The 23,905-nt window shown below is 34.6% G+C and overlaps 1 protein-coding gene and 1 long non-coding RNA gene across 4 annotated transcripts in view; both read right to left on the bottom strand.

Moving 5' to 3' along the window:
- The window catches only part of LOC149479140 (uncharacterized protein CG3556), a 78,655-nt gene that overhangs the window by 16,351 nt on the left and 38,399 nt on the right, over positions 1–23,905 (bottom strand). The gene's annotated exons all lie outside the window — the stretch shown is intronic.
- On the bottom strand, positions 15,830–17,855 carry LOC149479141 (uncharacterized). Its single transcript, XR_016317382.1, has 2 exons — positions 16,688–17,855; positions 15,830–16,053 (listed from the first exon to the last, which is right to left on the bottom strand). It is a non-coding gene; the product is annotated as an uncharacterized LOC149479141 (long non-coding RNA).

Below are 23,905 nucleotides of genomic sequence, written 5' to 3'. Positions count from 1 at the left end.
ACTTACTTGGAACTAAATTGTTAGAAATGTGACCAGGTAAGGTCGAGGTTAATTAAAATATAACATTATAATTAATAAAATATTTTAATAACTAGCTTTCCGCCTGTGGCTTCGCCCGCGTTTTCAAAGAAAAACCCGCATAGTTCCCGTTCCCGTGGGATTTCCGGGATAAAACCTAGCCTATGTTACTCGTGGATAATGTAGCTTTCGAATGGTGAAAGAATTTTTAAAATCGGTCCAGTAGTTTATGAGCCTATTCATTACAATCAAACAAACAAACAAACAAAGTTTTCCTCTTTATAATATTAGTGTAGATAACGGAACTAAAAAAGGAGCGTCCTTACAGCTCGTTGCTTGTTCAAAATTAACCTACTAGTAACTAGATGTAAAAAAACTTTACAAACTTCCTGTAGAATAGCACTTCATGGTCAGAGGTCTCCAAATAAAAAGCCTTATACAGGGTGTCCCAGCGTTGGTATACTAAGCTCAAAGGCTTACTAAGCTCAAATATGACGTAATTTTTTTGTTTAAGTCTTTTTTACGTGATCAGTGTATGTAAAACAACAAGTCCCTTCACGCTTAGTATACCGTTAGTGGGACACCCTGTATAGTATTATTACTTACAAAAAATATTATGGCGCGGTGGCCCGACTATCGAAGCAGATGTATTTCACATATTTTTTTATACACCTCTACGGAAAATCGAACCCAGAATCGACCCCTTTCGGTTCTACGCTCGCGTTAATCAAAGAGGCGGTCACATATTACGAAAAGCGAGGGCATAAAATATAAAACTTTGAATATATCGCAGTGACATTTAAAATATGGATCCGAGCATGTCTTTATAGCGACTTTGTGATTCTATTTCAATAAGGGTTGTCACTATAAACTGTTATGCAACTTCATAATAATTGATTCAGAGAATATAAATGTTTAAAAGGTACGTCCCTATCCTAAAAGATGGTTCCACGTTTTCAATAAAGTAATTACATGTTTTGTGAAACATTTTATGAAGTCTTATATGTATATTTCATATAACCATTATAAGTTTTTGTAATCGTTACTAATAAACATAGTTTTTCTCCATTTTTTTTACATCAAACAGGCTGTTTCACAAAGTACATAGACGCTTATAATTCCAACAATAGAAAAATACTTATCAATTTCGGGCTATGAAAAATTCAAATACACCTAACCTAACCTAACCTAACAGGTAAAGTAAGGGCTGTCGATACACAGTAAAAAAACAACCACAGATAGGTAATCATACCTAGTATGTAGGTACACGCAAATATTCTACATCGATACACAGTAAAAATCAAGCACAGATAGGTAATAAATTTCAACGCAGCCCTAATTTCATCCCCAAGGTATCGCGGCGCGGTAAAAATGCAAATTGTCTGCCGCTCTAATGCATATTTTACATACGTCGATAAGCATATTTGCATGTGTTAGGTGTGTATGAATATTTGATAGCTCGAAATTGAGCTGGAATGTCGTTAAATGGAACGCGTGTATAAAAATCGTTTTGGTTGATTTTGTTGGCGTTTTGAGATAGACGGTCTTTTTTATTTAGTTCGGGTACTGTGTACTTGTGTAGTCTATGTAAGTTTTTGAATGAGGTCATAAAGCGTTATAAACAGCTTTAGATTGTAGTTTTAGTTATCTAAAATTCAACTTGTTATAAGTAGAATATTTTTAATAAATGTTGTAATAAATATCTCTCTGAGTTTGTAATAAACATTGTAAATTGTAATCACTAGATTTTTTTTAAAGACGGTCGAAAAGATAAACATATTATGTAAGCAGTAAGTTAATGTTATAAAACAAAATCCATAGCCGCGTCTGTCTCTCTCGATAAGCTCAAAAACTACTACACCGATTTTCATTCAATTTTCATCAACGGATAGTGCGATCTCGAGGAAGGTTTTGGTAAATAAAATGTTAGTTTATAGACAAAACGTAAGAAACTGCTGGTGGATAGCTAACTTACAAAAATGTTGTAATTTTTTAACATCAACATTTAGTGATATCCATAAATTTAAGAGACAACAGAAGTTATAAAAAGTGCCATATACTAAAAGAAAAAGTTAGCTATACAAAATATGATGTCGGTTTATATTTATTTTTATGTAACTTTACAAACATCGGGTTGTTTATTTTTAATATGAGTTTTCTTTCGTTTCTTCCCCTTCAAAGAGAAAGTTCCGAGGTTTTTCAAAATAATTACCGATGCCCTAAAAGTAATATTATGTATTTTCGTGGTAACTTTGAAAATTGGTATATTGCTATGCAAAGTTTGAAAGTGTTTTTGCCGACAATAAGGTATTTCGTACATGAACTGTGAAACCGGAATCAGTTTTTTTCACAGGTTTTTTTCAATAGTTTTTAGTTGTTTTCACCTAATAATAGGAAAGCCCCAGTCAGAAATCTATACTATTATAATATTATAAAGCTGAAGAGTTTGTTTGTTTGTTTGAATATCGGGAACTAATGGTCTGATTTGAAAAATTCTTTCGGTGTTAGGTAGCCCATTTATCGAGGAAGGCTATATATTATCATCACGCTAAGACCAACAGTAGCGAAGCACTGTGGGTAAAACCGCGGATACAGCTAGTTTTTAATAAATACTTGTTGATTAGATAAGACGATATTATTTCTAAAAATATTATGCTTTTTTGGGACCATTCCAAATGTCTTTATGAACTGAAACGTAAATATTTAGTGAAATAATTCCATTTTCAGACCCGACATCTAAAAATATCAGCCGTATTTCCGGCCCAAGGGACGAGGGACCGGGCCTTTGACCTTTATAATGTGAACATATTACATTTCAAACTATCCACGCACATATTTATATAGTATAATATAATATGTACTGAAATTCTTTGATCATGGATTATACCCATATCCTTGATATTAATACATATAGAATATATAGAATATGATTTATATAAATCACCCTTATATTTTGAATATGAACAATGAACATTGGTTTCTGTAGTTTTGACATGTCGAAATAAATTAATTTAGGTATGTACCTCTATACAGGGTGTCCCACTGTTGGTATACTAAGCTCAAAGGAGGTTATAGTTTTGCATACGCTGAGTACGTAAAAAATACTTAAAAAAATCCAGACGCATTTTTTTTTCAAATAGATGAATTCTTAAAACTCTATGTGTACACCCCTAACAAGCAACCCGCCCATTTTTGCCACTAGCACGTGAGCTATCGTATAAGATTATGTTTTCATAGACAAAATGCTCACATTAGAGAAGCGGTATATGACAGCTGCGCGAAGCTAGAGAAGAAAACATGGATTTTCAGGAAAAAATTATCAAAAAAATTTTAACGTAATTTTGTTGTTTATGTATTTTTTACGTGATCAGTGTATGCAAAACTACAAGTTCCTTCACGCTTAGTATACCAATAGCGGGACACCCTGTATAGAGGTACATATCTTAATCATAATCTCGACGAAAAAGTAAAAAAAATGGAATCAGTAACTATCATAGTGTTTACCTATTTTAATAAAATTTTCATTACACTCGATACTCTTGTTGTTTGTTTGAAACGCTCTAATCTCAGGAACTACTGGTCCGATTTGAAAAATTCTTTCAGTGTTAGATAGTCCATTTATCGAGGAAGGCTATAGGCTATAATATCATTACGCTAAGACCAACAGGAGGGGAGCCACGCGGGTGAATGCGAAGCTAGTAATAACATAATTGAAACAACACACACAGCTGTACAGCTGTACTACACGTCCACAAAATCTATAATCACAAGCATAGCTTACGTAATTAATGCGTAATTTATTGCTTGTCAATAATTAATACATATGACGCTTCGCTGGCTCGGCTCCAAACACATGAGCTTGGAACAACGTGTTTATGGCCGTGTTTCTGTTATGGGATAATAACGTTGTTTATGGTATACGATACTGACCAGTGGTTGATTTTAAGGGTCGGTGTAGAGTTCGATTCTGCGACGTTTTTATTTATTTAACTAATTGGTGGAACCGTCCATATTAGTAGTCGTGATGATGGATAGGTATATCATGGATATATCACTATGGTAATATGTTAGTACTAGATTTCCGCCCGCGGCTTCGCCCGCGTTTTCAAAGGAAAACCCGCATAGTTCCCGTTCCCGTGGGATTTCCGGGATAAAACCTATCCTATGTGTTATTCTGATGTATAAGCTATATTGTGGTAAAGTTTCATTCTAATCCATTCAGTAGTTTTTACGTGAAAGAGTAACAAACATCCATACATCCATACTTACAAACTTTCGAATTTATAATATTAATAGGATTGTTGATATTAGGTAATTGTTTGTTATCCTAATTTCATAATCGTGAAATTATTGATTTTTTTAACATTCAGTAGAATATCGCAAGCAATTTGAACTATTTGAAATAGACTGACATTTTCTAGAAAAGTTAACTAAAATGGAGAGAAAAACGTGTAAATATTAGGTATTTGATTATGAAATAAGGTGGAAACTGTAGATTTACCTTATGAATGAATTTTAATGAAAGAAATCTATCTACTAGGTAGCGACATCTATACTTAATAATACTGTAAAGAGGAAAGGTTTGTAATTATGTACCTATGTATGTATGGTTTTCATGCATAAACTACTGGACCGATTACAATGAAATTTAGCACACATATAGAAGGTACCTTGGATTAACACATAGGATAGGTTTTATCCCGGAAATCCCACGGGAACGGGAACTATGCGGGCTTTCCTTTGAAAACGCGGGCGAAGCAGCGGGAGGAAAGCTAGTATTAATATACATTTAATTCATAAATTTACGTTCATACAATTCAAATAACACAATGTACAAAAGAAATTACAGACTAGCGAGACAAGCGAGATAGATTATACGCTCAACTTTTGTGCTAGCTCCGAAGTTAGTGTTCAACTTTGATAAATGGTTACCTAAGTCAATTTGAGAGTATTCAGCGTACCTAGATGTGAAACATTTAAAGTTTATAGTACTAGGTATTATATTTAAGATGTAAATTTTAAATGCTCTTGTTAGTTTTTACACGCTTTATATTAGCTTCACCTGTATGTTTGTAACCGACTTCTTTGGGCGCGATTTTGACCCACTTTAAACGGCCAGATTTCGTTCAAACTGTGTAGATTTATTTAGGACCGATGATAATACACTAATTTGATAAAATAAATAATAGTTAAAAAAAATAAAAAACACGCGTTTTATAGAAAACCGAACTAAAAGCGTGTTTTTTAGTTTTTTTAAACTATTATTATTATTTTAATACTAAGGTAAGTTAACGTTAGGCTATGGTAAGTTTTATTCGGTATGAGTACTGGATATGAGTAAATTAAACATATTTTAATATGCGTGAATTCATTTGTTTCTTGATTTCATAAATTATTATCATGTAAGAATATAATTTTTTACATAAGTACATACACCTCTTACTTATCTTTGTGTGCAAACGAGACGATAAAATGTTCCAAAGCGATAGTTTTGTAATAAAATTATCAAAATAACAGTAGGTAAATAATAAAGATCACAATTGGATCCGTTTCGGAAACACGGATGCAAATACAAAAACACAACCTTATTTTAAATATTTTCTTATAAATACTAGCCTTTTTATACCTACACGCTATTTATTTCCAAAAATATTACCAACATCCCTGCATAATTAACCCTATTTAAAGTCGGTTAAAATATTTAAGGACTGTAAGAAAGTTTAATTCCGTGTTCTAACAGTGGCGTGTAAGTGGTGTACAATTTACATCACTTTGAATAGTTGATTTTATGTTAATTTCATTTAAATTAGTTCTTGTAGTTACTGCGCCATTTGGGAATAACTTTATTTGGCATTTTACTTTCAGAATAATTGTAGAGGTGTCCTGGGTTATGTATGGGTACAATGGGTAGAAAATGAAATAAGAAAAACCAAATTACAGGTATAAGTACCTGTGTTAAATTTTGAGGCCATGGCAAGTGATTGAATGAAAAATTCCATAGAAATTATACATTTTGGTACCTATGTTAATTAGATATTTGATTAAAAAATTGATATCCCGAACTTATGTCATATCGCTGCACATTGTATATTTGAACCAAAGCTTGCGTTACCTTTTTATGGTTAACCGAATTGAATTTTAGAAACAGTAGATACATATTCATAGGTACACACCGTACATTCGGCATTTTTTTATCTAATAAGATTTGTATGAACCGATTATTCCATTCAAATCGATCATAATTGAGAAAATCTATACATAATCCATTATTGAAAAAACTCCACTAAAGATTTCCAAGATGGCCGACAGTGTGAAGTCAATTCATCAAAGATGTCGGAGTAAAATGGATGAGAGAATCACAATTGATTATAATTCATCCAACGTTTTAATAATTTCGTTTGAATTCCGATTTCGGACTACGTAATTTTGGGACCGGGAACAATTTTACAGTTTTATAAAAAATGAATAAAGAATTACTTACTTAGCTATTTATAGATAATCAAAAAGCTATTTTTAAGTTTTAAGTCAAGATCGGCTAAACGGATTTCTATGCTTTTAGGTTAGTTTTATTCGTTTCCACTGGGATTAGAAAAACTGATAAAATTTTGAAAAACAAACAATAAATTACGATCCGGGTGGAACTGGAGCGACCAGCAAGTTATACATAACCAGATTAAATCCTACTAATATATGCCAAAGTTTGTGAGGATTGATGTATGTGTATGTGTTTGTTTGTTACTCTTTCACGCAAATACTACTGAACCGATTACAATGAAATTTGGCACACATATAGAGGGTAACTTGTTAACGTGGGTTAAAACATAGGATAGGTTTTATCTCGGAAATCCCAAGGGAACGGTTACTATGCGGGTTTTTCTTTGTAAACGCGGGCGAAGCCGCGGGCGGAAAGCTAGTAAAGATATATACAAAACAAATATCTATAACTCATACATTTTAAACAGTCGTTACGCGTAATATGTTATCCGTTTTGGGATCTGGGATTATACTAAGCCTTTATGAATATTAACTGCCTCCTAAATAATAATATTATAAATTTATATGTCGCTTTCGTGAGATATGAGATGTTTTCTCTAAAGCTGTACATATTTATTTGATATCTTGTATTTTAAACCTCATTGTGCGTCGTGTGAACAAACCGAAACAATTGTACCTTCTATTTCACATACTTAAGGTTTTTTTTACCATAAATAATGAAGTCCTTTTAAACTAAATATCGCATAAAAATAGAATTATACGAATATTTAGACTAGGTTTTATAAAATTCGGGCGAAGGAAATTTTTCATGAATTTAATCATGATTTGTGAACCATTTTGTTACTTGTTAAAGTAACAACGTTCGTTAATGCGTCAAATAATAATTTATAAAAAAAAAAACATAGAATACGTCAACGTACAACGTACCTACGTCTACGTCAGAAATATTAACCGCTTAGGGACCTAGTTTTAATACGCAAATATTAATAAACCTTATTACACTTACACTGCCTTTTTATAAAGGTAAAATAATAATGTGTACCTTCACTGTATCTTGGATTATATTAAGGGTCATAAAGTTTATCCATTTTGTAATTATGCCGATACTTTAGAACGCCCTTTGTCTCGTAAATATGTGTGTTTTGTATTTTTTAATCGTTGTTAAATTTTCTCCATACTTTCTCTCACTATTTAATCAAATAACTTTTAAATAAAAAGAAATAGTGGTTAAAATAATCATTAAAGCGCAGGGATAGCGATTAGATTCACAGAAATTAGAGACTTTTTAAAGCAAAAAGAAAATTTATTTCCGATGTTAAAACCAACATTTTTCAAAGATTTATAGCGAACGAGATCATGGAGAAATACGTGGCTGGGTTTAATAATATGCTGCTGAATAAATCATGTATTAAATAGGTTAAAGAGACAAATTATAATAGACCTATAAATTTGGGATATTTTTTTAACGCAGCACATGCAGGCATTTTTCATATTACATATTACATTATTTTATTTTTATTTACTTATTAATAGGGATGTTAAAAATTCACTCTAACAGCAAGTCAATAAGCAAGTGCTGGCTCATTTATCGTTAAAGTGCAATATCCTGTTGTCTGTGACTCTGCACTATTTTACCGGGAACGTGAAATTGAAGTTTTCATTGATTTCCTTAGATATCGTCTGTTATTGTTTTGATTCTATTAGAGTATGATTGGATGGAATTATTGTGTATTTGGAGGGGGATTGCAAGCGTTTATAAGGGTTGGAAATAATGAAAATTCAGCTAGTTTTAAGTATTATTGTTTACAGGTGTTTCTCGTATAATAGAACATAGCTGTTTATAGAATTTTATAACGAATAAAAAAATTGGTGAAAATTTTAGGAAAAGATGCTACTGAAAATTCAGGAAAAAGTCAGTATTTTAGTAGAACAATTTAGCAACGTTGAAATATCTGACTTATAAATAAAAATGTAGACCGTAAGCGCCCAATCGTGCAAATAAAATTCAAATACAACTGAAAACGTACAAAAGTTCCACAGGGTTCTATAGTGGGTCCCATGCTATTCATAACGCATGGAAAACGCGAAACTGAAAAATCCTTATTCCGTGCACTATAATCGCGAAGTAACAAAGGCAAAATACATATATAACGGAAACACAGGCGAGGAACAAAGCTCTTTGCCCGGCCATTCGTGCTGTATCGCGGGTCGAGAGCGCCTAGTGCTCGACATGGATCGCTTTGTAATGCAAACCATAGAGACGGATTATGAAATTTTGTAACGGAATAAGGGCGTAATTTGTGTCTGTGCAGTGTGCATGTCTCGACCTGATTGTGGGCTAATTGGATGATGTTATTGGTTGGGTTCATTATTTGTTAATGACAATTTTTTGTTGGTCTTTCGATCGATTTTTGAGCACTTTGATAGCTTGTGACATATTGTGTCCTCTTCTACAATGGGTTATCCTTTTATAATTGGTATAAGTATTTTAGTTTTTGTTACATTTATTTCCGTTTATATGTGGTTCCGGTTCGAGTGTCAAACATAACAGACGTTTCGAAGTTCGCTCGGTTAACTTTAATTTCAAACTGTGTAAAATCTTCAAAAAACTGTAACCTGTGCCAGTGATTCCATAAGACTAAGATTGAAGTGTGAAAACAGTGATATAAAACGCGTCAATTCATTACAGAAGACGAATTAAGTGCAAAACATATTTAATAAATAATAACCTACAACTATAAAATTTGCTTTGACAAGTGACAATTGACAGCTGACACTCTAGTCTATAGTTAGCAGTGCTACCAACATAAGAATTTCATACGACGTTCTGTACTACGTGACTTTATCTTCGAGTGTTGCCATTTCTAAAATTTATATTTATATAAAAATAAATAAAAATAAAATTGAATAATTTAATAAGCAAAAAATAATAGTAATATTTTACAAAATAGATAAGACAAAAACAGCAACTTCTAATATGGACGACCAAATGCAAATGCTTTTCTCGAAAATAAAACTTGAAATGGAGAAACAAACCGCAACATTAACAGAATCAATAACAAGGGGGATATTAGAGGAAATGAATAATAAACTCAAACCTATTTTAGAAGAAAATCAACACCTAAAACAGGAAATAGTAAACTTAAATGAAAAACTAAAACATCTGGAATCCGGGAAAAAGGCAAATAACTTGATATTCTATGGCTTCGAAGAGTCGAAAGATAACACCAATATAATAGAAACTATAGTAAATACTTTAAAACAGTCTGGCATGGAAATTAATAAGCGAGATATAAATAAAGCGTTTAGACTTGGCAAAGATAAAGGAAAAGCTAGACCAATTTTAGTGAATATGCTAAATGTCTGGAAAAGAAACGAAGTATTGCGAAATAGGAAAAGTCTGCCCAAAACAGTTTTTGTTAAAGAAGATTTTAGTAAAGAAGTGTTAGAAAAGAGGAGAGAACTCATACCTCAACTAAAAGAAGAACGGAAGAAGGGTCGAATAGCATTTATTCAGCATGACAAACTAATTGTCAAAGATGATGTAGGGACTTCACGGGATAAAAGGAAGAGAGAGCAATCCAACTCACCAAAGACACCTACTGACGTCAATGATGTTAGACCAAAAATTAATAAAATAAATGCATTTGAACGAATGTGTAGGAACAGATCGCAGTCAACGTCAGATTTAAATAAACAATAGCAACTAACACACGTCGGAAACCGGAAGAACACAACGAACAAGATAAAACAATTTAAAGACATTAACAAAATAAACTCCATATCGCCCCCAAGCCGGTTGGTCTCCGTGGGGGATAATGACCAATCCCTTCCAGCTCAAATAACAGATAATAATAATAACAAAAAAAGGATACAACAAATTTTATATATCCACCCTAAATTGTCTAACATTAAGAACACAAGAAAGACTAATAGAACTAGAAGAAGCGCTTACAAAAATAAAATGGGACATAATAGGACTAAGCGAAATCAGAAATCCAATCAGTGGTTGCCATTTCAATACAGGAGAATGTATTGAAGTGGCAACCACGTGATGGAAAAAGAAGGAAAGGTAGACAAGTGAAGAGATGGATAGATGATATTAAAAAGGTTGGAGGAATAGTATGGACCAGACATGCGAAGGATAGAAATGAGCGGAAGCGGCTGGAAGAGGCCTATGTGTCACAAGACACGCTGATCAACAAACCAGAAAATCCGATGTGTTAGATAATAGTGTTAAGGATAGATTTAGTTTTATATGTATGTTTGTATCAGCAATAAAGGCTTAAATAAATAAATAAATATGTGGTTTATTATTATAAATTAATGTTATGAATAATGCAAAAATTAAATAATACATAATCAAAAGGCAGTGAGTCAATAAAATTTAAAATAGTAATTTTTAACCATACACAGTAATTTTGTATCTATCCATACTAATATTATAAATGCGAAAGTAACTCTGTCTGTCTGTTACTCAATCACGCCAAAACTACTCAACCAATTTGCATATAATTTGGTATGGAAATATTTTGATACCCGAGAAAGGACATAGGCTACCTTTTATTGCGAAATATGTACCACGGGCGAAGCCGGGGCGGACCACTAGTATGCTATAATTCTATAAATAATTATCATAATGGGAAACAGAATAACGTGAATATAGGTTGCAATTATAGACCTTAAAGCAGTGCCTATAAACCGACATAATATAATGCAATAATTATGCTACTACTACAACGCTAATTTTCCCTTACCCTGACCCAATTTGTCGAGGTGCATTAAAGGTAATGATGTTGAAAACCTGCTTGATTGCAATGCTACAAGACGTGGTGTATGGGACAGACGCAGAGTACTGTTTACTACCTAATCGATTTTATTTACGGAAATGTAGGCGACCAGCCTTTTTTGCCCGACTTAGTTCCTTTTTGTTTTCCTATTTGCTAGGATCCAAAACAGGACCCTGGACCACTAGGCACTCCTAAGCTCACATATTAGACCACTACCAAAGAGTAGATTATACTCCTATACTGCTTCCAGTTAAATATTCCATCAATTTCACAGAGAAATTGCAGACTCCAATCTCAATGCAGAAAAGTTCCATCTAAATTGTCAAATCGCAGATACGTGTTCCACATTTCATTACGCGTGTTCATTTATAACATTCTTTAGAATATGTACAAATGAAAAAGTGCCCCATTGAGTTTAACGTGACCTATTTCATGATATATTCATACTTATAATCAAAGCATCCTCAACATTTGTAGTATGCTTCTTCAAAAGCATTTAAAATCCCACTGCATTTATATTCAATGTAACATATTTGGGTTAAACATCAGTCTGTCTTATGCTTGATTTTCTATTCAGAGTTCTTCTGACTTTTGAATAGGTTTTATCCAACCGAATAGTAGTCGTTTGCAGACATCTTTATATGAAAATGTAGAGCATGGTAGAATTGATTATTGGAATGATATTGCGACAGAAACAATCAAATAGCCGTGCACTAACTTATTACCTCCATGGAATAATTGTAATGTACGCATGATAGAACTCGATATTTTCATCGATTCCAGTGATATCTGATGAGTTTTATAGATTTCGTGAAGAAATAAGTGGAGCTCTATAGATATCTATGATCGATTTTCTTTGACATTACAAAATTAACCGCTTTTATGTTAACTATATATTATGCAGTTTGACTTATGACCTTCGGCCTATCGATTTACTTGCTAAATTGCATTGCAATTGTTAATTAATTTTCATTACTTTAATACATTTGCTGTTTGTTATTTCTGTAGGTACATGAAACATTCAAATATATTATCATTGATAACTTTTGCTATAAAATGAGCCATGAATAAAGCATTTTTGAAAATATCGTCTGTATTTCTAAGTAGTTGTCAGCCAAGAGTTAGACCGGGAGATACTGACACAAAATTTCGAGTCATTTGTATCAGGATGGCGGTTCTACAGGGTTCTTAGTACGCAATGACAAAAAGAAAAACGATGGTGTGAACGCTGGTACCGGCGGCTTAGTCGCGTGGGCGTTAGTCGAACTCGTCGGAAAAATAGCGAAAGTCAAACGATTTGTAACACAAAAATTTTAGAATTTACCGATAGCCCATAAAAAAGAAGTAGGCGGTAGTGTCATGCCATACTTTTCCGGTGTGACTTACAGCCCGCCATACCGACGCGAATGTGTTGATTTAAATAAAACAATTATTCAACCATTTGTATCAGGCTAACTTTTGCACAGGTAACCATCGTCGTGCAGCCATTTACGAAAATCGCCATGCCATACTTTTCGGACGATTCCAAATGGTCGCCATACCGCCGCAAATCTGCAAAAATTTTTATTTCGCCACACTTTTTGTACCAGTATTGCATTTGGATTTTTGGAGAGTATTTGATAAAATGTGACCATTATTATATTTGCCATACTTCTAGTAGGGGGAAAAAGTGCTGTCATACTTGAAAAATTAATTTAGTATTAATTTATATAAGTGAAGATTTCCAACACCTAGATCTTTGAAATTTTGTATTTATATTCGTTGATCCTCAAACTTACAGGAAAAATAAGTGCCATACTGTTACAAATCGTTTGACTTTCGCTATTTTCCGACGAGTTCGACTAACGCCCACGCGACTAAGCCGCCGGTACCAGCGTTCACACCATCATTTTTCTTTTTATCATTGCATACTAAGAACCCTGTAGAACCGCCATCCTGTTACAAATGACTCGAAATTTTGTGTCAGTATCTCCCGGTCTAAGTGTGTATTATAAAATTTTAAAAATTTATTCTCATGAAGTCTCCTATTCCCGGAATATTCTAAACATCCGCAAACATCCGCGTCGTCAAAGACGACGCGGTTGGCGCAGTGGTAAAGTAACTGCCTACTGAGCCGACGGTCCCGGGTTCGATCCCCGGTCAGGGCAAATATTTGTGTGATGAACTCAATTATTTGTTCTTGGGTCTGGGTGTTATTATATATATATGTATTTATTAAATATTATATTTATCGTCGCCTAGTTCCCACAACACAAGCCTTAATTGAGCTTACTGTGGGACTAGGTCGATTTGTGTAATAATGTCCTATAATATTTATTTATTTATTTATCTTTCACCGAGAGTTCACGAAAGTTAATATATGCGTAACAATCGTTTGGACAGAGGTATTTCCATGAAATAAACATTTTGCCGAAGCCATTATAATACCGTTTTAGAACTTTGGTATATTTTATTAAAATTATATGCGTAAGTAATAGTTCGGAACGTTAATAACTTTGTGTTGGCTTTTAAGTTTCCTCAAATTGGAGTCCAACAACAAATAATAATAAACACGGCATTAGGAAGTTATATCTTTACCAAGTTAGGTACCTATATGGAAGTATCGTATTATATTCCATACTAGATTTCCGCCCGCGGCTTCGCCCGCGTTTTCAAAGGAAAACCCGCATAGTTCCCGTTCCCGTGGGATTTCCGGGATAAAACCTATCCTATGTGTTAATCCAAGTTACCCTCTATATGTGTGCTAAATTTCATTGTAATCGGTTCAGTAGTTTTTACGTGAAAGAGTAACAAACATCCATACATCCATACATCCATAAATCCTTACAAACTTTCGCCTTTATAATAGTATTAAGACTAGCTTTCAGGCCGCGGCTTCGGCCGTGTAAATAAAATAATTTTCCAAAGAAATGAGATGTTTGCGGTAGAGAACCAACATATTATTATTACTCTTTAGCCTCCTAGGTAGTAGGTACCTCTTTTAAGTCTTACAAATCATATCATAAAATCACTCAGTTGCGATGTAATTATAAAACAAACCAATACAGTTTCCAGATTTATAATATTAAGTAAGGATGTTAAATTTAAGCCACGATATGTAATAGAGCATGTATTTTATCCAAACAAAGACTGAAGTGTCACGGATTAATCGTTTTACAAATGGGATATTCAAATACGTTCATTTCCCTTTTGGCGGGAAAAATGTGGAAAAGCGCGCGAAGCCAACCAGTTAATTTCCGTTACGGATAAGACTTGTCGTTGTCTACAATTATATAATAGACGAAAAGATTTTATCGAAAGACTTCAAAATATCACATTCCAAAATCTAAACCTAAAAAAAAGCAAAAAAAAGCAAAACTACATATTCGACTTATTTTAAAAACTGTTCCAATAAAATTTTTCATTATTTTCGATTAATACAGGCAACATTTATTTCCCGGGTCTACCCGGCTGACGTCTGGAGAAGCGCAAAGTATATTACAATAAATCATATTGAGGGTTTTATGTGATTACATGACTGAAAGATGAGTGACTTATTTTCAGCAGTAGCTCACTGCTCAATGTCCCTTCGTTCTAATATGTTGTAATAAGAGAACTCTTCTATATAACTTTTTATACAATAAATCTGTTTTCTTGTCCTTTTTGTTAACGAGAAATAATGTTTTTGTTCTTTCAACAAACATTTTTCTAAATAGAAGCTGTAGGCGTATGTGTAACAATAACATAAAAGAATTCTTGAATAAAGATTGTTACTCGGAAATACTGTCTAGATATTTTGTTTATTTTCTTTGACGAATTACCTACGTCCTACATTGTAATATATAACCGCCTACAACGGTGCTTTTTATGAGCGTATTTTTTTTGTTACTAGTTAGTGTTGCCGCAACAAAATCGTGCGGAACGGAGCGTTGCGACTGCGTCATCGCGTCGTCACGTCGCGGCGCCGTGCGATTGGCCGCGGGTTGACCCCACTGTCCTCTACGACTTCAACTCGCCACGCAACCGCTGAGCAGGACACTCCCTCACTAAAATTAATTCTACCAAACGCACTTTGTAATTTTAAATATTAAACTATATACGCACAAGTTTATTGTCTTCTTCTTTCGTCGTCAACATTTTCTGGACCTTCGACACCGGATCACATCCTGGATTTTGGAGACGCAATCGGCGAAGAAGTCGCAAAATTACAGTGCAGTTTGGTAAGACGGCCAGCTAATTTATCCAACCCTGTAAAGCTTCATCTGAGTGATACTGTGCTTTGTATATTCCAGAGCTTTCGGTGTTGCTTGCCTCCTCACGTGCTTTTACGCTACCGAAGAATCTGCTAACTGCTTCACGTGGCACGTAAGTGCTTGTAGCTTTTTACTTCAGTCATTATGTCTCTTTCTGAGCAAAAGGAGCTTAAGGATTTGAGGAAAAAAAGGGGATTAATCAAATGTAGATTAACGAATTTTAAGAAATATGTTTCGTCTTTTGAAAACGTGGATCTTGATACACATCAAAGGGCAGAACTAAAACTACGTATACCAGGTGCACAAAGTTTAATGAACGATTTCAACCAAGTACAAAGTAAAATCGAAGATCTTGTCCCGGAGTCAGAAACGGATAAACTCATAGAATCACGCGTAGAGTTTGAGAGGGAATATTATGTTGTCCTGGCGATGCTGGACTGCATGGTAAACCCAGATAATTCCGAGGATAGATCTGTTAATAAATCCATTGACTGTTCCTTAGCGCACGACCATACGACCTGTAACAATTTTAATAACGATTCAGTAAAATTACCGACTATTTCTGTACCTAGTTTTGACGGTTCACATGAACACTGGGTAGAATTTCGCGACACGTTTTCATCCTTAATTCACAATTCGAAAACAATACCACCGGTTCAAAAATTCCATTATTTAAAGGCGAGTTTAAAAGGCGATGCCAAAATCGTTATAGAAAACGTTGAATTTTCATCCGAAAATTATCTGGTTGCATGGGAGCTTTTATTACACCGTTTTAATAACACGCGATTGATAGTGCAAAGTCACATTAAGGCAATATTTTCACTTCAAAACGTCTCAAGAGAATCGGCTATTCAATTACACAATTTAATTGATACAGTTTTAAAAAATTTACGTATTCTTAAAATCTTAGGAGAACCCACGGAATACTGGGACACTTTGATTATTTATATCGTAGTTTCAAAGTTAGATCCTACCACTGAACGCGAGTGGGAACAATTTAAAAATACCTTTTACAAAATAAACAAGGACAAAATTATTAAACTAAACGATTTATTAGAATTCATTAAAGAAAAGGCCGATTTATTAACTACACTATCCGTAAATCACAATAAACCTAGTATTTCAAATAACTCAAATAAATTTTCTACTTACCAAAATAAAAATTCATCATCCAAAATTCATTGCAACATAGTTTCGGATAACAAACAATCTAAATCGCAATCCAATAAGTCGCGCAGCCATTACAAGTCATGTTTGCTATGTAACGAAAGGCATCAGCTGTATTCATGCCAGAAGTTTCTCGACTTATCTCCGCAACATAGGGTTAATTTCATAAATGATAAAAACTTATGCATAAATTGTATGCGCCCAGGTCATTTAGTTGGTACTTGTCTTTTTGGTCCGTGTAGAAAGTGTGAACAAAAGCACAATAGTTTACTTTGTGATGCAATTAAATTATCACCAATTAAACAAAATACAGTGACGTTAACTACGTACGAGCACCCCTCGCTTACTAATACGCATCCCGTTTCAGTGGTTTCAGTAGATAACGCACACATGCAACTTCAATGTATTAATCACGCACAAACCGTTATGCATACAAAGGATGACAATTCTTCGCAACAGATTGTCATATTGTCTACGGCGATAGTTGAAGTATATAATGAATCGGGTGAGTATTATTGCGCACGCGCAGTTCTAGATAGCGGAAGCGAGCGATCCTTTATAACGCAATCGTTTGCAAATAAATTAAATATACGAATATTACAGTCCACTCAACATATTCACGGTGTAGGTAATTCTATTACGCAATGTTCGCAATCTTGTAACATTGAAATTAAATCGCGCGACGGGAGCTTCACTGCCCGTTTTCAATGTTTGATTTTGCCTCAAATTACATCAAAATTGCCTACAACTACATTTAATTTCAATCAGTTTAATATTCCTCACAATTTATTGTTAGCTGATCCCAATTTTTACGAAAGTCAACCTATTGATTTACTGATCGGTGCTGATTTATTTTGGGAATTAATAACTGAAGGAAAAATGCGCCTGAAAAGTGGTCCTTTCCTTCAAAACACCAAATTAGGTTGGATAGTGTCAGGTGCAATTAAATCTTTTCCGTATACTAGTAATAAAAAATTATCACATATTAATTGTAATTATTCGACGTTATCCACGGAAGATGATTCACTCGATAAGTTAGTTAGGAATTTCTGGGAATTAGAAGAATTATCCGCGCCTAGCAATAAATTACAGCAATTATCGAGCGAAGATAATATTGCTTGTGAGGAACATTTTATTCGCACAACACGTCGACTTTCCAATGGTCGTTTCTGTGTTTCAATTCCGTTGAAACAATCACCTGAGTTATTAGGTAATACACGCGCACAAGCTGAACGTCGTTTTTACGCGTTAGAGAAACGTCTTCAGCAAAATACTAATTATAAAAAGATGTATTCTGATTTTATACAGGAGTATATTAATTTAGGTCATATGAGTCTCGTCAATACGTATGGGAATCCGCACTATTTCCTACCGCATCATGGTGTGTTTAGGGAGCACGCCACCACAACTAAATTACGCGTAGTTTTTGATGCGAGTATGAAGTCTAGTTCCGGCGTATCATTAAACGACATACAAATGATTGGACCTGCTATTCAAGGTGACTTGATTTCTATTTTATTACGTTTTCGCGAGAATAGGTATGTTGCATGCGCTGACATTGAGAAATTTTACAGGCAATTGAATATTGCTGAAGATCAGCGTGACCTGCAGCTGATCTTGTGGCGGGATGATCCCTCAGAGCCGCTGAGGGTGTACCGACTCAACACCGTGACGTACGGAACGGCATCCGCACCGTATCTAAGTTGTAGATGTTTAAAGGAATTAGCCAAACACTCGAATATTCCGTATGTAGCCGATACTATTAATAATTGTTTTTACGTTGACGATCTCATAGTTTCATCGAATTCTATATCCGAATTAGAAAATATTTGTAAAGAAACTAGTAGTCTTTTAGATTCAGCATGTATTAAATTACGAAAGTGGATTTTTAGTCATAATTTAAATTTAATTACGCCTAGCGTTAATGAATCGCAAACACACGATCTATGTTTACTGAATAAAACTTGTAACAATAAAACTTTAGGTATCGGATGGAATAGTCTCGATGATTATATTTATTATTTCACGCAAATTATACAAAAGAGTGAAGTAGTGACAAAACGTATTATTTTATCGTGTGCTTCACAAATATACGATCCGCTAGGATTATTAAGTCCGTTTATTACTATCGCAAAGCATTTATTACAAAGATGTTGGTTGTTAAAATTGACGTGGGATGAATCGGTTCCTAACGAAATTTCGCAAATATGGGATAAGTTTATAAATGGATTATCTTTTCTTAGTAGTTTACGAATACCGCGTCACGTTATGTGCATTGATCCAGTGCGAACCGAACTACATATATTTACCGATGCTTCACAGGTCGCGTACGGAGCTTGCGCATACGCTCGTACGATCAATGCAACAGCTGATGTCACAGTGCGCTTGATATGTTCGAAGGGTAAGATCGCGCCGACTAAACCTACAACTATACCTAGATTAGAGTTGTGTGGTGCGTTGTTAGGTGCACGATTATATTATAAGCTTATTGGATCACTGCGTTCAAACTTTAATAAAATTGTATTTTGGACAGATTCAACTATCGTTTTAGGTTGGTTAGGTATGCCTATTAATTTATTAAAACCTTATGTTCAAAATAGGACGGCAGAGATTCACGAGCTGACCAAGGAACATCCATGGCGTCACGTCGCAGGCAAGGATAATCCAGCCGATTTAGTCTCACGCGGGCAAAGTCTAGAAGCGCTTAGCTCCTCATCTTTATGGTGGGAGGGTCCGTTATTTTTACATAATGTACATTTTGAATTGTCCGATTTAAAACATTCCAAATTAATTAATACAGATTTACCGGAAATTAAATCTACAAATATTTGTTGTCACATAAGTAATAATTTAAACGATAATTTAATTATTTTTTCTCGATTTTCACAATATAATAGACTTAAACGCGCAGCTGCTTATGTATTACGTTTTATTAATAACGCGCGAAATAAAACTAATAAGTGGACAGGTTTATTATCAGTCGAGGAATTAAATCGTGCTGAATTAACGTTAGCAAAGTTGAGTCAACAGGAATCGTTTCCCGATATTTACTATGCGCTTAAAAATAATAAAAATATAACGAATATATCAGGCTACAATCAAATTTCTAAATTAAATGTATTCTTTGACGCAAATAATAATTTAATTCGTGTAGGTGGGCGTATTCAAAATTCGCCAAATTTTAGTTTTAATAAAAAATTTCCTATTTTAATCGCAGCTAATCATCATTTTTCACTTTTGCTTTTTCGGTTCGAGCATGAACGTTTACTCCACGCCGGGCCGCAGCTTCTACTGTTTACGATCAGAGAGATGTGGTGGCCGGTCGGCGGCAGAAATCTCGCTAGGAAGGTGGTACATTCGTGCATGCGCTGCGCACGACTGCAACCGACTACGGTCGCGCCTATTATGGGGAATCTACCGCAGGAGCGTCTGGACCCAGGTTATCCGTTTATACGTTGTGGTGTCGACTACGCTGGCCCAGTGTTCACGTTGAATCGTAAAGGCAGAGGTGCTAAATTACAAAAATCGTACATATGCTTATTTATATGTTTTGTTACACGCGCGGTTCACTTGGAACTTGTTAGCGATCTATCGTCGGAATCATATCTATTAGCTTTGAAACGTTTTATATCGCGGCGAGGTAAACCCGTGACTATCTTTTCTGACAATGGGAAGAATTTTGTCGGTCTCATGAATGAGTTCAAAAAATTTTTAGCTACCTGTTCTGATGAAATTAAAGCGTATGCAACTTCGCAAAATATTAATTTTAAAATGATACCCTTTTACGCTAGTCATTTCGGGGGATTGTGGGAAGCTGGAGTAAAAAGCTGCAAGCACCATCTCAAACGTGTAGTAGGTAACGCACATTTAACGTTCGAGGAGTTTAGCACAGTATTGACCCAGGTTGAAGCTGTCCTGAACTCCCGTCCTTTGACCCATCTTTCCACAGATCCCAATGATTTCCTTCCACTTAGCCCTGCACATTTCCTGGTTGGTCGTCCGCTGACTGCACCTGTAACGGCTGAGCTGCTATACGACGTGCCTGAGCTTCGTCTCCCGAGGTTCCAGAGGGTGGAACAAATACGCCAGCACTTTTGGAATCGTTGGTCCAAAGAGTATGTCTCCGAGATGCAAACGCGAACCAGATGGCACCAGCTCAAGGGGGAGCTCAAGGAGAACACGCTCGTTCTCATTAAGGACGACCGATTGCCGCCGTTGAAGTGGAGCTTGGGGCGCATCCACGCGACATATCCGGGGAAGGATGGAGTAGCACGAGTGGCCGACATTCGTACTGCAGACGGCATCGTGCGTCGGGCGTTCACTAAAATTTGTCCGCTTCCTTCACCAGATAGCTGATTCTTCGCTTCGTGGTCGACAGTTCGTTGGAACCAGCACGTTCCAAGGCCGGGAGCATGTTGCCGCAACAAAATCGTGCGGAACGGAGCGTTGCGACTGCGTCATCGCGTCGTCACGTCGCGGCGCCGTGCGATTGGCCGCGGGTTGACCCCACTGTCCTCTACGACTTCAACTCGCCACGCAACCGCTGAGCAGGACACTCCCTCACTAAAATTAATTCTACCAAACGCACTTTGTAATTTTAAATATTAAACTATATACGCACAAGTTTATTGTCTTCTTCTTTCGTCGTCAACAGTTAGTTTACTTTTTCATTTAAATATATTAATTAGAAATGTTATTAAGTGCTTATTCTCATATACATTTAATATTGGATCAATTATTAAAAAGGTTTAGGTTTAATATTTGTCAAGCCACTTGTTGGTTTATTGGTTTTGAAAATAAGGTACTTATTTAGAAGTTAGAACAATCGTGAACAAAAGATTTAAACTATTGTATTGTCACCGGTCTTTCAAAGTTTGTCAGTTTAAAGTGGGTATAAACTGAGTATGTTACAGGCATAAGCATAAGGGTGGGCGCGTTAAAAATAAGGGAAAATTACGTATATTCCAAAGCAAAGTAAACAATTCTCATATGGCAATATAAAGTAAACATCAACAAGTTAAGGAAATTCAATTTAACTTTCCTTGTGTCGATTAAATCGAGGCTTAAATATATTGTTTGGGAAAGTTTAAGGCGGTGTGTATAAAGAAAATGCTTGTTGCTTTTTGATGATAAAATTGTTTGGAATTACACGAATTTCTAAAGTTAATTGTATTAGAAATCAAATACAAATATTAATGTGAATTATTATATAATTTATAACGAATAAAAAAAAGCTATCCGTCCGTCATAGGTATTTGTCTGGAAAGATCACTAAACGAATACACGAAAAACTACCCAAATATTTACAGTCTATTATTAAACCTTCAGAACCCAAGAGGAATACATTTTATAAAAAATTGAGTAGCTTAAAATTTACTTATTTCCAATCAAAATTAGCACAATGGTACCAAATATACCTAAAATATATACAAAAAGAAAAATAGGTTTATAATCTAAGTTTGAGTAAAAATCTAAGGAAAAATTTTCACAATCTATTGCTAAACAATTAAACATACAGAAAGAACACAATGACCAAGCATAAAAGATGATAAATTATATCGTGCATAATTATGACTACCTTATTGTCCTGGCTTTGCCCGGGTTGCCCTGGGATAACAAAATAAAGTATCTCCCATGTGAACTGATAAAACGGTAGCTTTTAAATGGTCAAATAGTTTATTTAAATAAATTAAGTGTATTTTTTATGAAGGAAATTCATTTAGTAGTTTGAAGTAAACTTCAGGATGAGTCAAATCTAATTTGATTACTTGCTTTGATGAGTTCTACTTCTGTGATAAATTACATCCATATTAGTTCAGCCGTAGTATTTTGTAGGATGTACTTCCAACGTTACGTCGTCAAAGACATTCCAGTTTAAACAAAAAGCGCTTTAAATCGCTTTAAATAGATTAACACAAAGTTAGTAGCTTTAGTTAAACAATTCACAGCAGGCTAACCGCAGCGCTTTAAGCGCTTCAATCGCAATAGGACTGATACTGGCGTATGCAAATTGTGAGTGGACGATTAAATAAATCTCTCTGCTTCCACGGAATAGGTTATATGAATGGACTGGGTTTTTGGCTTAGAAATATTTCGTATCAGTGACTATGAAAAAAGCAAGGTAAGGAATAATGTTTAAAGGAATCGTTATATTATTTTTGTGGTTACAGCATGTTTTTGGTACGTTTACTGCAATCGAACACTTTTTCAAAACTTTTACGACATATTTTCTTCAATTGTATAATTAATATCTAATTTTATTACATGTCATTTTTTGAAATAAGTACCTAGGTTTTAGAAGAGAATCAACATTGTTTTTAAAGAAATTTTTGAAGTGAAACTTCTTTATCGGGGTTGGAAAAAAATTTAGTGTAACATTTTTTCGTTACGCGTGACATTTTTCCGTTACGCGCCATCTTATTCTTATCCCTACCAAGCGTGATTCGACGTATTACTGAAAAGTTGCATATAGTAAATTATTTTTTGAAATACAAGGTCATTAAGAAGTTTCACTTCTTACGTGTGTACACTAGTACACGGGCACATTTTTATTTAATCAAACAAAATATTCGATTACACGTACACAGACAGAACATTATCACACAGATAAAACAAAAACTACACCCTTGCTACATTAAAAAATAGAATAAATAGATTTTAACAGTGGCAACACAGGCATAGCGTAAAGCCCAATCAGGCATGCTCTTGTTTGATCGTCGATGTACCGTGATGAGGTATTTATAGACTTTGTATACAATATCTTTACTATTATGTAGGTGGTAATGTTTTATTAAACTAGCTTCACGACGTGTCTTCGTCTGGTATAGGAATAATTATGAAGGTCTTATAAAATTATTTAGGACTAACTGTGCTTTGTTTCGCCTACAGATGAACGCGCGGGTAAAAAACATTTCTGTAACTTATAAGTGTTTTCTAGTAGGTAAACTACAACACGGCCACGTATCATCAAAATCCTGTTACTATTTTTTGCGTAAATGAGTAGCAAACATTCATTCATATTAAGAAATATATACGGTCTAAGTACGATAAATAGGATCATCTCACTTTCATTTTATACGAGTACGATGCGAGTAAATCTGCGATCTTTTACTAGTTATCGAGGACTAAATTAAGATGAATAACACAAGGAAATACCGCCATGACTATTAACAACGGCTTTCAACTGTATAATAATTATTGTTG

This window comes from Colias philodice, chromosome 21 (assembly GCF_061535455.1).
Source record: "Colias philodice isolate Cphi_HAF_F1 chromosome 21, ilColPhil1 Martin Lab GWU primary, whole genome shotgun sequence".
Lineage (NCBI taxonomy): Eukaryota > Metazoa > Arthropoda > Insecta > Lepidoptera > Pieridae > Colias > Colias philodice.
The sequence above is the reverse complement of the archived record's forward strand: the minus strand, read 5'-3'. Positions and strand labels throughout refer to the sequence as shown.